The sequence below is a fragment of the Candoia aspera genome, chromosome 3 (assembly GCF_035149785.1).
Source record: "Candoia aspera isolate rCanAsp1 chromosome 3, rCanAsp1.hap2, whole genome shotgun sequence".
Classification (NCBI taxonomy): domain Eukaryota; kingdom Metazoa; phylum Chordata; class Lepidosauria; order Squamata; family Boidae; genus Candoia; species Candoia aspera.
The window spans coordinates 135,068,052-135,084,642 of NC_086155.1; positions in this window are offsets into that span (position 1 = coordinate 135,068,052).

Consider the following 16,591-nt stretch of genomic DNA (forward strand, 5'->3'; position numbering starts at 1 on the left):
TTGTTATCCTTCCTATACAAGTTTTCTGTATATTCTTGCCACCTTTTCTTGATCTCTTCTTCTTCTGTTAGGTCCTTGCCATCTTTGTTTTTGATCACACCCATTTTTGCCTGGAATTTACCTCCGATGTTCCTTATCTCTTCTGGCTAACCTCTGGAATTTTGCATTTAATTGGGCATATCTCCCCCTATCACTATTGCCTTTTGATTTCCTTCTTTCTTGGGCTACTTCTAGTGTCTCAGCAGACAGCCATTTTGCCTTCCTGGTTTTCTCTTTCTTTGGGATGTATTTTGTTGCTGCCTCCCAAACTTCTGTCCATAGTTCTTCCGGGATCCTATCTACTAAGTCCAGTCCCTTAAATCTATTCTTCACCTCCACTGCATATTCCTTAGGAATATTAGTGAGCTCATATCTAGCTGATCTGTGGGTCTTCCCTAATCTCTTTAGTCTGATCCTAAATTGTGCAATAAGAAGTTCGTGATCTGAACTACAGTCAGCTCCAGGTCTTGTTTTTACCGACTGTATAGATGTCTGCCACCTTTGGCTGCAAAGGATGTAGTCAATCTGATTTTGGTGTTGTCCATCTGGTGAAGTCCATGTATAAAGCCGTCTCTTAGGTGGTTGGAAGAGAGTGTTTGTAATGCAGAGTGAGTTGTCTTGGCAAAATTCTATCAGCCTATGTCCTGCTTCGTTTTGTTCTCCCAGGCCAAGCTTACCTGTAATTCCAGGTGTCATTTGACTGCCCACCTTAGCATTCCAGTCTCCCGTGATGAAATAACATCTCTTTTAGGCATTGTAATGATTGCCCCAGCCCAAATACTCAGACTCACAAGAGGCTGCTATATGAAATCTGATTTATTAAAGAACTTAGGACAAATACAGAGAAAGCTGAGAATGAGCAAAAGCGCGCCAAATACAAACTTAAACCCTCGTTGCAATCGTATCCCGCCTCCCTCGTAACAGCCCCGCCCGTCACAGGTGCTAGCAATCATCAGACCTGCTAGCCTGGGAAAGTAACCTTGAACACAGCAGATAATACAAATACATTCCAAAGCAAAGCCAAAAGATAAAGCCTCCCATCCTCCCGAGAAAGATGAAACACGCATCCAGCTAATGACATGCGAAACGTTACGATGTATCAAAGACATTGAAACGGCGAACATGACAGGCATGTTGTCCAGTAGGTGCTGCAGATCCTTATAGAACTGCTCTACTTCAGCTTCTTCAGTATCTGTGGTTGGGGCGTATATTTGGATCACTGTGATGTTAGATGGCTTGCCCTGAATTTGAACTGAGATCATTCTATCGTTTTTTGGATTGTATCCAAGCACTGCTTTAGCCACTTTACTATTAGTTATGAAGGCTACTCCATTTCTTCTGTGGTTCTCTTGTCCACAGTAGTAGATCTGGTGGTCATTTGATGTGAAGTGGCCCATTCCAGTCCATTTCAGTTCACTGACTCCCAAAATGTCTATCTTTAATCTTGACATCTCACCAATAACCACATCCAATTTGCCCTGGCTCATAGATCTTACATTCCAGGTTCCAATGGTGTGTTGATCCTTAGAACATCGGATTTGCCGTTCACCACCAGCACCGTCGGCCGCTAGCCGTCCTTTTGGCTTTGAGCTAGCTGCGTCATCACGTCTGGGGCTAGTTGAACTCATCCTCTGTTGCTCCCCAGTAGCATTTTGACCATCTTCCGACCTGGGGGTCTCATCTTCCGATGGTATACCGACATATCTCTGGTTGTACTGATCCATTCAGTTTTCATGGCAAGAATACTGTGGTGGGTTGCCATTACCTTCCCCAGGGATCACATTTAGTCTCACCTCTCTGTCATGACCTTCCTGTCTTGGGTGGCCCTTCACGGTTTAGCTCATGGCATCATTGAGGTGCTCAAGCTCCAGCACCACAACAAGGTAACGATCCTTTGCTGAAGCACAAATATGTAGCTGTGGATAATTTTCGTCAATGAATCAATGAACAAGTATAATGTTTTTGACTCATTTGTTTAATTGAGTTCTCTAGCTAATTTTAGGATTTATGTGGAGAATAGATCACGTTTTAGATCATATTTATGCAGAAATACTGAAAATTTAAAAGGGTTCACAAACTTTTCAGCACCACTATAAACAGTGGAAGGAAGATTAATTGCCAAACTGTTTTAAAACTGAAAAATTCAGATGCATAGATTGTAAAAGGTAACTTCTTAAAATTGAGAAAATATAAACAGCCTCTGGAATTAATGGAAATCATTATAATAGTCTGCATGTTCTAATTTGGCATAAATAAAAGGCAATTAAAGCATGCTACAGCTAATGGGAAAATCTTACAAAAACTTTCCATTTCTTGTTTCCTGTCCTCCTTAGAAACATTTACAAGGTTTTAATGGGTTTGAATAAAATAGATACTGAGTCATTACATTAGTCTAAGATGGCTGAGCTATTTTTAGTTCTTTATTGTAAGAATGAGTGAACAAGAAAATGAATCTTTCATTGTACTTTTCTGTTGAATTTTGAAATCATGAATTCCCTATCCCAATCTTTAGATAAATTCACAGAAAATTACTGTCTTGTTTTATGTTACCACCTAGTGGCCATTCATATTTTACACTTTGTTAAGGTCTGAATTTATACTCCAAATAGGGAATCGTCAAAAAATCCTGCACTCAGAGGTGTCTGCGGGATTGAAAGCTTTCATCAAAATGACAAAAGCAGGGTTGCCCTGTCATGTTGTAAGTTCTTCCCCTTTCATCATGCGACATGACACTTTTACAAAAGGGTAGAATTTGCCTTGCAATGGCACAAGGCTGCTTTCTTCATTGGTGCCCGCTGCAGACACCTCTGGCTGGATTGCCTCTAAGCTAGTCAGTTACATGTCACCCCAAAAGAGGAAATGCATAATAAAAAAAGAACACTGATTTGCATAAAAGCAGCTTATGCTGCCGAATATGAATATATGCAAGTTTAAAAATAATGTTTAATAAAAGTAAAATTTCTTTCACAGTGTGGAAGAATAGGATGAGGATGCTCTACCTGCTGCTATCCATTTGTTAATTTCTAAGTGAACAAGTGCTCTTCTGTATGGATTTGAACAGGGATGTTCTTCAAGTAGCTGGTAGTGGTTCTCAGCCCTTTGTATCTTAAATTTCACCAGTTAACAAGAACCTGGGTCCCAACAATAGGGAAACCGAAGGCCTGCCTTTTCAAGTAAGGAAATATGTATGCACACAGGCATTTTGTTATTAATCACTTATGGTGCATTTTTAGGATGTAGAAGATGCAACAATATAGTTGACAATGCTGCTATAAAATAAGGATTGAGAACTAACAGGCTGAAGCAGTGTCTGCCGCTGTAAAATTAATCTTTTTCTAAACCTAAGCCAAAAATTATATCCAAATAATGAAAGATAACTACAGTGACTGTATGTCCTTTATTATATGATTTTTCAAAAATTCACATTTGTCCTTTATTTTTGTCATTTAACTTTTACCATACAAATGGTACCACTTAATGCACAGTCTTTCACATTGATGTGAAAGATATGGAAATTTAATTGCCTTTTTAAAATAAATTTACATATACTGTTTGATTTTAGATATTTTTATTAGAATATGTGTTTTTTGTAAAGTTTGTCTTGGTTTTGCTCTTGAATTTTCCTTTGTAAAGCAAAGTTAAAAGCATAAACAAATGTTTTTATCCTTATGAACCTCTTTCAGATTTGCCCCTTTTTCAGGTTTGTCCTTTATTTTTGGTCTAGTGGTTAAGGTGCTGGGCTAGAAACCAGGAGACTGAGAGTTCTAGTCCCGCCTTAGGCATGAAAGCCGGCTGGGTGACCTTGGGCCAGTCACTCTCTCTCAGCCCAACCCACCTCACAGGGTTGTTGTTGTGGGGAAAATAGAAGGAGGAAGGAATATTAGGTATGTTCACTGCCTTGAGTTATTTATAGAAATAATAAAGGTGGGATAGAAAATAAATAAATAAAATATGGTCACCGTAAAGATAATGTATTTTATTTTATGTTTTTTACACTCCTAAGCTCAAGCCTGTTTTTATGTTATTTAAGCTCCTAAAATCAAACCCGTTGTCCCAGGTTTTTGGAAATGTACTGCCAAGATGCTTGCTTACCTTTGCCTTACTTCACTCAACCATAGACTAGCCTACTTTTTCTCCTCTCTTCTCTGTTTCTCTACTAATTGAAAAACACATAAGTAAAAGACATTTTAAATAAAGGAATGTCCTTTGTAAATTAGGGCACATGTTCATGCTTAATTCCTAAGATCAGGGTTCCAATCATTCTGGAAGATGAGCCTAGTACAGTAGAACCCAGAGGAAAACAGAAGTCTCTACATTTCTGAATTTTTTCTCCATTGTCCAATATGATACAAAAGGCTTCCAGTTCAAATTCAGTCTTTATTAATATGTAGCAAGTATGATAATAGAAAATGAAATTTCCTTTTTTCTCCTTCCTCTTGAAATGCCAGATAGCATTTCAAGACTCCTTTTTTGTTCACTCATTACAGCTAAATATTTTGCCAATCTAAATATTATAAGAATTAACTACTGAAAAAAGTATGTGTGATTATCTTTAATGTATTTAATGACCTTTAATGTATTTTTCTTCATTACTATTGGGTAATGTGGTATGTATTACAACTATCTTTAAATTCAAAGCAAGTAGTGATATTTGATGCAAACCTGAAGGCAGAATAAACGTGTTAAACATGTGAATTTTTATCTACAATTTTGTTTGGAACTCTGAATATGTCTGGTTAATATTCTTACTGCTGATACTTTTCAAAGAGCTTGATTGGATTGATCTTTCCATAGCATGTCTCCCCATTGCTTTATATATTATGTATTACAGTTTGGAGAAATTGTATTATATTTTATTTTATGTGTTTTATGTACTTCATATATTTTTATGTATTATGCTACTTGAATAAACAATATTGCTTATAAATAATATATTTAATGTCCTAGCTCTGATCAATGTAGGATCTGACAAGATATTCTGGTATCTATTGTACTAATATTATGTGAAAGATCATTTTTTTCTTATAGTTATGGAGCAGATCAGTTCTTTCCTATTTTTTACTTTTGAAATATATTTCCTGCACAAAATCATACTTATTCTCAAATACAACCTAAAGACATCTAATGGGGAGGTGTGAAATCATTACTTCCCAGATCTAAAATGTTTAGCTGCACCACTGTGAATTAATTTTAAGATTTTCCCAGCGACAAAGGAAGTATCTTCAGAGAAATGCAGCTGCTTTCATCTTTGCCAGATGCTATTTAGCAAATCCAAGGTACCCGTTTAACCATTTAAAGCCCCTTGGGGCAGGCGTCCTGCATGCGGAATTTGTTTTAGTGGAATTAGGACACTAATTCCACTGAAACAAGACAATGTCAATTAACATAGCTGAGTTTTTCTATTCTCCATTGATTCACTTCTTTGTCTGTACTTGTTATAAATCCTCAGGATTGTCAGAAAAGGAGAAGCTTTCTGACTAAAAGCTTTCTATTCTAAATTTAAACTTCAATCAGCTTAGATAAACCAGAGCCTGATGGTTCAGAAGGCACCCTGATCTAATCATCCTTTACTCTGAAGAAAAGATTTTCTGCTATCTGCTGTATGTGCCTAGATACGATGTTGTGTTCATTCTGTCATTCAGCTTTGTCTTCTGTTACTGCCCAGCTTTGCTGAACACCTCTTTGAGTCACCACATGCCCAGTTACCTCTTCTGCACATAGAAAGTCTGTATAGTAACAGGAGCAATTTGCTATTGTACCTGTGTCTCTCTTGCAGTACTCTTGATGTTCTTTATGTCCAAAATAAATAAATAAAAAGTTGATGATTTTTACAAGCCAAAATGTTACTAACAAAAATATTATTGCCTCCTCACCCCCTTCAAGCAGAAGAGAACGAATAGGCAAAAAAGGGAAAAAGAGAAATTACTTGTTTTGGAAAGAAGGTTAAATTTATCTTCACCTCAGCAGGCTTTGGATTCCTCTAACCATTCAGTCATTTGAGGTTTGATCCTATCTTTTAGGGTGCAGCACCCATCTTGCCCGTTCTTGTGTTATCTGCAAATCTGGTAAGGATTCTCTTCATTTCAGCACTCAGGACATGAATAAAATATTGAAAACAACCAAGCCTAAGAACATTGCAGCAAACCGCTCTATACCTTCCTCCAGTTTGATTTTGAAAGCTTGCTGTAAGAGACATAAGTAAGTTCTTGGGAAAATATGCAGTAAATACACCACTTAAGATCCAATGGCACCTAAGTTATCGAAGATTTAAAAATGAACATTTGAGTAATGTGTGAAAACGGAAGAACTCCAACAATCTGAGCAGCTTCCAAGTCACAGCGATTTGAATGGCTAGTTGCTGAGTCCTAGAACCAAAATTTTCTATTCTCAACACTGAAGACAATAATTTAATAAAAACATCAAAATAAAAACCTGGTCAGTTAAACTACAAAATCAATATACTTTCTCTGAAACCAGTTCAGCAGCCTGCTAGAACCACTGAAATGGAGCAGAGCTTATAACCCAGCTGAGAAGCTGGCACTGAAAAAGATTAACTTAAAAATAGCTTCAGTGAGCAGGCCAGAGAAACACAGGTTACGGATCTTATACACTCAGCCCTCCCAAGCATAAAGAATCACACGCTTAGACACATAAGGTAGGCATATGTAAAAGAATTTCTTACTTTATTGTTGCTTGTGTTACATCCATCTTGGTGGAAAAGATGAAATTCTTTTGTTCTTCTTTCCTTTCTAAATACTTAGTTTTGCCCTAAACTCTCAGCCCTACAGCTGCCAAGAGCTGCGTGGAAGAAAGGGGAATTCCAGGCCCACCACATGGTGCCCAGAATGGAGGAGAGCAGCACACATCCGTGTGCTTGCTTCTGGTGGAGAAGAAGGAAGAGGAGGGAAGAGGAAGTGGGAGTGGCAACAAACAGCTTCCTCAGAGTTGCATTGTGGGACAACTCCATTTACATGTTAATGAGGCATGTTGGATTTGCCAGGACTTCCAACATCCGCAATGTTCATGTTCAGCTTTTGATCACACTACCATGTGCAATTTCTTCAGGTTTTTCACATTCATACATTGGTAATGCTAAATGTTGACAAGTAATTTTCAAAATTAGGGTGTCCTTTGGGTATTTCCTTGTCTTCTGTTCATAGGGCATGTGTAATTATGCAACTGGGATTGGGCAGAGTAGATTATCATGGCAACTTTCAACTAACCAAGTCAGCTGATTTCAAAAACCCACTGCAGTGGGATAATGTTAGCTTGACACAGCCCCAGCACCAAATTAACTCTCCCAAGCAACCAAACTGTGCAAACAGAGTTGAGAAAGTTAACATTCTCTAAGCATTTGGCCTTTCCAGAGAGTCAAAGTCCTAGACCAGCTTCACAACAATGGCTTCTATAAGAACTCTTTCTGTTTTACATTTCATTGCTTTGTAGTCTCAGCAGGAGGGGAGGTTAGAAACGGGCAAAAAGGAATGGGAGTTGATAAGCCCCCTCTCTCAACTTTATTGTGTCACTGACCACCACTTGGTCAGTTTTGTTTTTGGAGGGAGTCAGGAAAAAAAGCAGTGTTATGGTAACTTTGCAGCCTTTCTTGTGGCAGTTGCAAAGACTTAAAAATGATAACTATCAATACTGCTATTTTAAAAATAACTATGGGAATATAAGATTGTATAACTAACCCTTATATTTTCATAGAGTATACTGAATTGGGGATTAATTCTAATGTCAAAATTAACTTTATATCTGAAAAACAAATCTGATATAGAGTCCAATGCAACATGGAAACATTTTAAAATTACAATCTTACAAACAGGTTTGTACTATATCCAAAGTTTGGGCTTTCTTTAACATAAGGCTAATTTTATTATGATTTGCTAAATTTGTCAAACTTTTTAGATCAGGCAGGAATTATTGTAATTTTTAAATCTTGGTTTATAGTAAATTATATTGATTATAGTTATTGATTCTAATAGCCTTATATAAATTGTAGACTTATTTCAGTACTGACATGAAGGGCTGCAAATCACGGCTTAGGACTGGAGTCCTTTAATCCTGGTATGGGTCCCAATAAACACACCAAGTGAGAAATAGGATAACCCTTTTATTTGAGCGCTCAAGTAACAAGGGGGTCTCTCCTCTGAAAAGGAGAGCCCTTTGTGTTAGTAGACAACATTTTTTATGCCATTATCCATAAGATACAGTTACAAATATAAGATGATTATTGGACAATTTCTGTCACAGGGTACATAGGCATGCATACATTTGTGTTATCTATGTTAACTATACACTACATCTACACCCATCACCATTTAGGGATTCTGCCCTCTTTCAGGTGTAAAATTCCATCTTGGCCCCTCCTTTGGGAGTGGAATGATCTAATAATGGGAGGAGAATTTAACATTACAATTACCTGTCCAGTTACTTTCCGACAAGATATCCCCCATGCGCGCATGCCTGAATTTTTGTATTATCTTCTACTGGTTTCTGCTGGTTATTCCCTTCCCTTATCTTCCATTTGTGCCATCTCCCAACTTATACCTATCATGTACTTGCCAGCCTCCCTCATATTCCAGCTTATTCTTAGGCATCCTTATCCCCCAGGAGAGCCTTGGAGCTCTTGAGACAAGCTTATTATTTTCCTTGACAATTACAGCTTACACAGTTAGCTGAACACATACATTCCTTATAAGAAGGATGCTGATGAAATTCTGTCTCCACAGACATAAAAAATTCACATTGATGTAAGATATTTTAATATGTAGATTTATATTAATGTCCTTTTGAATTTTATAGAGCTGATTTTTCAATGTTTGTAAATCTCCTTTGTTAACTATTTTCTGTTATTTTTACTCTTTTCTTCTTTTTATTTGTATTTGCATAATTAATAAATTAGTGAATAATTTTTTTAAAGTGTTTGCTAAACAATTGTCTGGATCATCTTTGATTCTCTCAGTGTAGGGGGGTGAGGTAATTGCTTTGGGGATTAAACCAGTGAAATAAGCACCAAAACAATTAGTTTGTCAATTCTAAACAGTTATAAGCATGGGTGAAAGTGCAGTTCCTTCTTCAAAATCAGAAACAACATTTCTTAAAATAAATGTCTGTAAATAAAGTGAGATATCTAGGGGCAATAAAATAATGAACATTGTAAGGATAGGAAAAGGCAGATTTAGATGAAAATAAATGAAAGATTCCATACTGTTCACTTGTGTTGCAATTCTATGTAACTAGGGACCTGGGAAGAGCCCTTTTGACCTTGGTGGGATTTACTGATGTGCTTATAATTCCATGTTGTTATTGCAAGGGGACATCATAATTAAGCACTAGCATCTTAAAAGATCACAGGCATCCTTTTTATGTTCTAATTAAACTAATCTGTATGTATTTATGGGGAAGTAGAGCCACTTCAGAGACATTTTTCAGAATGTGATCCTTTCAATCATTTCTAATTTGCAGCAATTGATGATATTTAAAGACCAGCCATATACCCACTAAGTTAGGTTGATTGTTTTAACTGACTGGGACATTCTGTTCATGAAGGATATGTTCTTGATCCATTCTTCCTTCCACCAGCACAATATTTCCGATGCCACTGGCTGCCACACAACAGTAAATCATGTTGTGGAATGTGAAATTGGACTAAGAAAGAATGGAAAGGAATTGGAAGCTGAACTAATGGATGCGAGGGATCTGGCTTATCTATGCGCTTGCCAGGAGGTTGGAGAAGGGCTGGGGCTCTGTTATCTGTTCCCAGATGTGCCTGTGATCAGCGCCTGACTCTGGGGTAGGGAAGGCTACATGACTAACCAAGCTTCCCTAACCACAAAGCACTGACCCCTAGCTAATTACCATTCCAAAGTCTCCACCCCAAGGCAGGGATTTAGGAGAAAACATAGAACATGCTAAGAACTATTATGGGATACCACGTGGGATGTATGTTGTATGTGAAGAAACTGTGCAAGTGCTGAAATAGTTAACCAATAAGCAGCTTTGATCTGCAGATGAACTGTTTTGATAACTGCTGTCAAACTGTATAAAATTGCCACTCGCGATGTGCTTGGGGTCGTTCCCTCTTAATGGGGAGACCCTATTTCTTCTAGATGTCTTGAATAAATAGCAGCTTGATTCCCCCGCTCTGCGTGATCAATTGGCTGTTAAATTGTGCTGAGCGAAGAACCAAGAAGTCCACGTTTTGTGTGCAACAATGTTTACCTATTCGCAATGTACGCTCTTCGTCAAATTCTTACCCTTTTTTCTCCAAAGGTACCTTGTGTCATGTTCCCCGTTGCAAGGCACCCATGCATCACAACGGGGAACATGCCTCTCAGGAAGGGGGAAGGAAGGAGGAAGGAATAATCCTAATCCCTTAAACACTTAAACACTAAAGCAATCACAAGGACAAAGGAGGCACACCTTTGCCCGGACCAGAGGAGCCATCAACATACCGCCTAAACATCTCCACATTACCCTGGGGGACACACCTGCACCAGACATGGGAAGGAGACAGAGGAGACCAGCGATGATCATCATGATCGCCCATCAACAGGCCGGTATTGCTTCCAGATCGCCCATCAAGGATCCAGATCCAGCTTGTGGGACAATGGGGGGTGGAGGAGGGCAAGGTCCGCACCGTGGGTATTTACGAGGTACCCCGCAACCACGCCCACATTCCCGTCTTTTTGCGCGTATGCACTCTGTACTCAATAAACGGAAATCCTTAGCCCCATCTAAGTGAGTCCGTGCCTTATTGGGACACGAGGCAATCGTTACACCTTGCGTGGTTGGGACTGAATAGCTCAATTTTTGTTTCATCAGTCCAAAGCACTTTATTCCAAAACCAACCAACCAACCTCCCTCCCTTCCTCCCTTCCTTCCTTCCCTCCCTTCCTCACAGCAACTTTTGGCAATGTACAGGTTAAAATATGTACAATACAATAAAATATATAAAAGAAGGTAAAATCCAGGGAACCCACTTATTTATTTAGCAACTTTACATAGCTGCCCATCTTAACCAGGCAACTCTGGGCAGCTTGCAAAACACAGAAATAAAAATACCATGACGAAGCTGTAAGGTAACACCAAAGTAAAAATAATGAGACTCCTACCTAACAGGATAAAAGCAAAACACACATACCAGGCTCCACTAACATTGTGGCCCCAGTACCTGAAAAATGTTTGGTTTTCAAAGCCTTGCAAAAGGCTAATAAGTTTGGGACCATCTGGATCTCAGGGGAGTGGCTGTTCCATAGGACAGGCACTGTGACAGAGAAGGCATGCACAAAATAACATCATTTCACAGAGTTGATCTGGAGCATGCCTGCTCTGTTTTATCTGGTGGGATGGGCAGAAGCCGCTAGAGGCAAGCCTGGAAGTAACCTGGTCCTTTGCTTTGCAGGGCTTTATCTAACCTAGGGCCTGAGGAAAAGGCCAGGTCTTCAAGCCCTGTTTAAAAGACAGCAGAATCAGGTGGCACAATGACATTTGTGATGAGGTTGGAGAAAAGGTATCCACATGACAACTCTTCCATACAGATCATTGTTGTGTAAACAAGCTGTATTGTGGATCTCTGGACAACTACTCCAGTGTTAGCTAAACTTTTCAATTAACTTTTTAGTTTGCAGTGATGTATGTGTTCTGTTTTGTACATCTGACTAGTTTTCAGTAAGTTCCATCAGAGATTTTTCTTGACCATCAAGCTATCCCATCCTCTGAGGGAGATGGGTGGTGACGAAATTAAATAACCAAATAAATAAATAAATAACATCCCAGAGTCAGTCAAGAAATTGAAAAGAAGTTATATGTTTTCACAAGACAATGCTCTGAAACATACCTCAAGATAAACCTTGAAATATTTACAGGAAAGTTAAAAGTTGGAATGGCCTTCACAGTCCCCAAACTTGACTGTGAATATTATTGAAAATCCATAGGGAAATCTCAAACATGCAGTGCATGCTCAAAGCCCTGAGAATATTTCTGAGCTAGAATTCTGCAAGGAAGGGTGGGAAAAAATTCAAAAATAGGAAGACTCTTCACTGGCTACTGGAAACATTTAGAAGCTATTATTTTTGCTAAAGGAAGTGTTACGCAGTACGTAGAATCTGAATAGGTCCAAACTTTTGCATGCTGCCATAGCCAGTTTTCTAATTCTCAACCTGTAAACACATGTACATAATAAGTATATATTCAAATTTGTTTAACATTGTGCCATGTGTCATGTCAACTTCTGTTCAATTAGGGGTTCTGTGTAATGTACAATTTGACCAGGGATGCCTACAGTTTTGCATGCAAGCTTAGTTTGTAACTTTTGTATAAGCTAAGACATGAACCAAAAACATGTGGCCCCTATTCTGGCCAGTGTGTTAAAAAAGGCCTGTTCTTGGCTTTGAATGAACAGTGAGTAGTAATAACTATTTTGTGTCTGTATAACTTTTGGGGGGGAAATCTTTGGTGGGAAATGACTGTAACCTCCTGAAATAAAAATCAGTAAGCCAGGATTTTGGCATAGCTGTGACTGAATATGTCAGTCTACTCAAAAACAAAAGATGGTAGCCTCTTTGGACAGTCTCTTTTGTACTGTAAATGTATATATCTTATATTTATCTGGCTTTCTTCTAAGAGCTCAAGGGTGTGTATAACATTACCTCCTCCAATTTTTATCACAATAACTATCCTCTGGAGTAGGATGGGCTGAAAAACAGCTAGACTAAAGTTACCAAGAGAGCTCTAAGTGCACCAGATTGGCTCTATTCCAAACAACTGTATTGTGAAGATTCTGGTGCCTTTTGTGTGTTAGAGAGAACAGAGCCTAGGTTTATTTAAAAAAACATGAGAAAGTTGAGGAAAGCCAAGTACTCATGTATTTATCCATTTTCTATCTAGTGTTCCTTTTCAAGTAATACTCAGGGCAATTAGCAGGTCCTTGATTTGTTTTCTGATTGACCGGTAGCATATCATCTGGACTAAACACCAGCTTGTTTTTCTTCAGTTATAAAACTGCCATATATCTATCAATTATTATTTTAGGATTTGAAAGTGTCATGAGTAAGGATGGCGAGCAGGGGGCTCCCATCCAGACTGTCAAGCGCATGCGTAGCACTGATGAATTGTTCAGCCATTCAAAGAGACACAGATTGGGACCGCCTTAACCCTTGGGGGTTATATGTCTTGGTTTTCCCCACGCTTCTTCAGTTTGTTAGGATTCCTGTTAAGTACTAGCAATAAATATTAGAGACCAGTTCATTGTCTCAGTGTGTTTCCTGGTTGTTAGGACAGAAAGCTTCCTTATATATTCAAGCCTTGACAACTGTAATCACAGGTTAAATATTATCTGGATCCAGCTTCCCCTTGCTGAAAAAGAAGTAGACCTAGAATACCAACTTTACAAGTCTGTCTTGGTTCAGTCACCCAAAGGATCCGAAATGTTAGACATGCTCTTTATCAAACATTTTATATAAAATGTACAACCAGAAACACAATTGGGAGTTCCAAGACCACTTATCAGCATAAAATTAAACTCACACAAAAACAGTATTACATTAGCAGATGAAAAGTTCATCAGTTTTGTACCCCCAATGCTGGCCAAGTGTATCCAGTCAGTCATTCCCTCCCACAGAAACTTCCTTATTGTATTAATTGCTTTAATCTGTATATTCCAATCACTTCTCATGCCTCCTGTTCCTTTGCTCTTGCACACTAATTTGTAGAAATATGTTGGAAGCTGCTGGGCTAGAAACCAGGAGACTGTGAATTCTAGTCCTGCCTTAGGCATGAAAGCCGGCTGGGTGACTTTGGGCCAGTCACTCTCACCTCACAGGGTTGTTGTGGGGAAAATAGGAAGAAAGAGTATCAGGTATGTTCGCCACCTTGAGTTACTTATAAAATAATAAAGACGGGATAAAGAACTCTAAAAAACATGTTGTAATTCCTGTTATTTGTACAGTCACTTCTCTCTCCAAGCAGTAGGTATCTTGTACACTTACAATGGTGAATAGTGTTTCATAGAAGATGTAGCTTGATTTAGCTGAAACTGTAGCAATAACTTCTTAAGGGCAAACTGTCTTCACAGATGTCCTCTGATCATGGGCAACATAGACCAGGTTGTGCCATTATATTTTGTTACCTGTCGTATCTCTTAAAGATCCTGAAGAAAGGTGCCAAAGTCAGAGAGGGGCTGCAATAAACTTCATTAATACCAGGAGAGATTGAGCCCTTTCTGCTTTGCTTTATAGTAATTCTACTCTGGCTCCTGGCTTCCTTATCTTGCTGGCCATTTTTCCTCAAATATATAGGCTTCTCTCTGTTCTAAAATCTGGTCTGCTCTTTTTTCTGAATGTGTGTCACTTAAAACTCATGTTCGGTTCAGGGAATGGATTATGGCAGAACACTGAATCACCCAGGAGTCTACCTCAGTACTATCTTACAATGTATTGACCCTGACACCAAAGAAATAATACATTTTGCAAAGAAGTGTCCGCCAATACAAGGGCTATTCTATCTAGGCTGCAAAAGTCAGCACAGCCAAATTTTCTCCAACACTTCATTGCTATCTAACAATTATCTGGATTTCTGCTGTCCAAATGTGTTAACCCTAGCCAATGTTTTAAAGTCTGGCTAGGTTGTTAAACAGCCAAAACTCAGCCAGCATCAAATTTGGTCCACTTGTGCTGCACACGTGACCACCGTCTCCTAAGTTTCATAAAGCTAAAATAATATTTTTAAATTTTATGAACAATGAAACGTTTAGTTAAGGAAGGGCAGAATACATAAAAATCCCCAGTGCATCTTATATATGAGATCCCTGGTGTGACAACCACCCTTCAAATCTTAGCATTAACTGTAGAAAAAGATTTAAGAGGAGGCAGCGTATCTAGCTATGGAGATGAGGCCTGATGAGTTGTATCTTCCAATTTTTCACTACTATGAGCAAACTAAAAACTGGCATAGGACTATGTCATTTTCTTTTCTCTGTAAAATAGGGGGAGGAGAAAGATACTTGAACTGGGATCATAGCTTGTGGAAAGGAGTAATTCCATCATAGAAACTATTCTCCTACCAAAATTCAACTCCCTTAAGCTACTGGCTATCAAATAACTTAAAAGGGTTGCCTTTCAGCAAGAAAAATGGTTTAAAGAGCTTTGATCCCGACTGCTATGCAGTGGAATGTTTCAATACCTTCTTAAAAAAGTAAGACTTGTGATTAATATCATAACATGTCTGACCATGAGAAAAGTATGAGCACGACAGGCCAGAGCTCACATAAGTCAATTAATCACCATACACTGCGTTGCTCCAGGTGAGACCTGTCCGAGCAGTTTACTTTTGGTCAGCAATCCAGATTTCCCCATACAGTTATTATCACTACAGCCCTTAGATTCTAAACTGGGATTATAATGCATTTCAACCTCCCTCTGTTCCGCTCAGCTCAGGGAACAATGCCCACAAATTCCTTCCCAGCATTAATTCATGGGAGACAGGAGAGGAAGAGCCCTCTAGCTCTCCCTCCTTCCTCACAGAACTCCATTTTTAAAATCTCTTTAGAAATAAGGAAAGTGTTCTAAGTCCTTACTACTATGGCAGCCATTAATAGAAACACATTTACTCAGCAGGATCAGGAGGACAAGTTGAACCAGTTTCGAATTAAGGTGCAGGGAAATGTAGGTTTTTTTTATTTAGTAAAATACAAAATATTAAAATTTATAACTCTGCAACAGCCAAAAGCTAAGCAGCGATGGATTTTAGCTGTATTCAACACTGACATTAAAAGTGCATAACATTTTTCACAGGATACATAGTTGCTTTCCCCCCAGTATACATTTTCTCTGAAACTTACTGGAGTGAAACTTGGAAGTTTCAGGTTTTTGAGTCCTTAAGAGAATACCACATACAGCTTACGAAGATCATTATTATACTATCTCCATCCTAATTAGCAACTGTAGCCCCTCAATTTGCCAAATACCCAAGTCTTTGTATTTAGATAAGCATCTGTGCTCATGTACAAAAACAAAACAAAACAAAACAAAACAACCCTAAGTATTTGAGTTGTTTAATTGAATTGGCTATAAGGATTTAAAATGTTACTGAAATTTAACAGACTCAGTAATGGACTTGAAGCAGAAGCTGTTGAATTGTCATGGCCCACAAGGTATTTTCCAAGTAACATCAAAAATGTAAGCTTCTCTTTGCTTTCAACCCTCCCTTTATTTTTATCATATTTTTAAAATGACAATGGAAGGCTTCTGGATCGTACAAACTTTCTCTGTTAACCAAGTAACAAACATGCCAATTTTTTTTGCAGGAGCTATCTAAGGTACTTGGAAATGATTATATAGCAGAAATTATTTATGAAGCTGTTGAAGAAAGCTGTTCTCTGAAATCAGCAAACCATGGAACCAATGAAAGTATACATGTCATGTCCCCCGTTGCGATGTATACATACATCACAACGGGGAACATGCCTTTCCGGTGAAGGGGAGGGGGAAGGAAAGAATCAGTGCTAATCCCATAAGCACTGAAAGACAATACAGATAAAGGACAAAGGAGC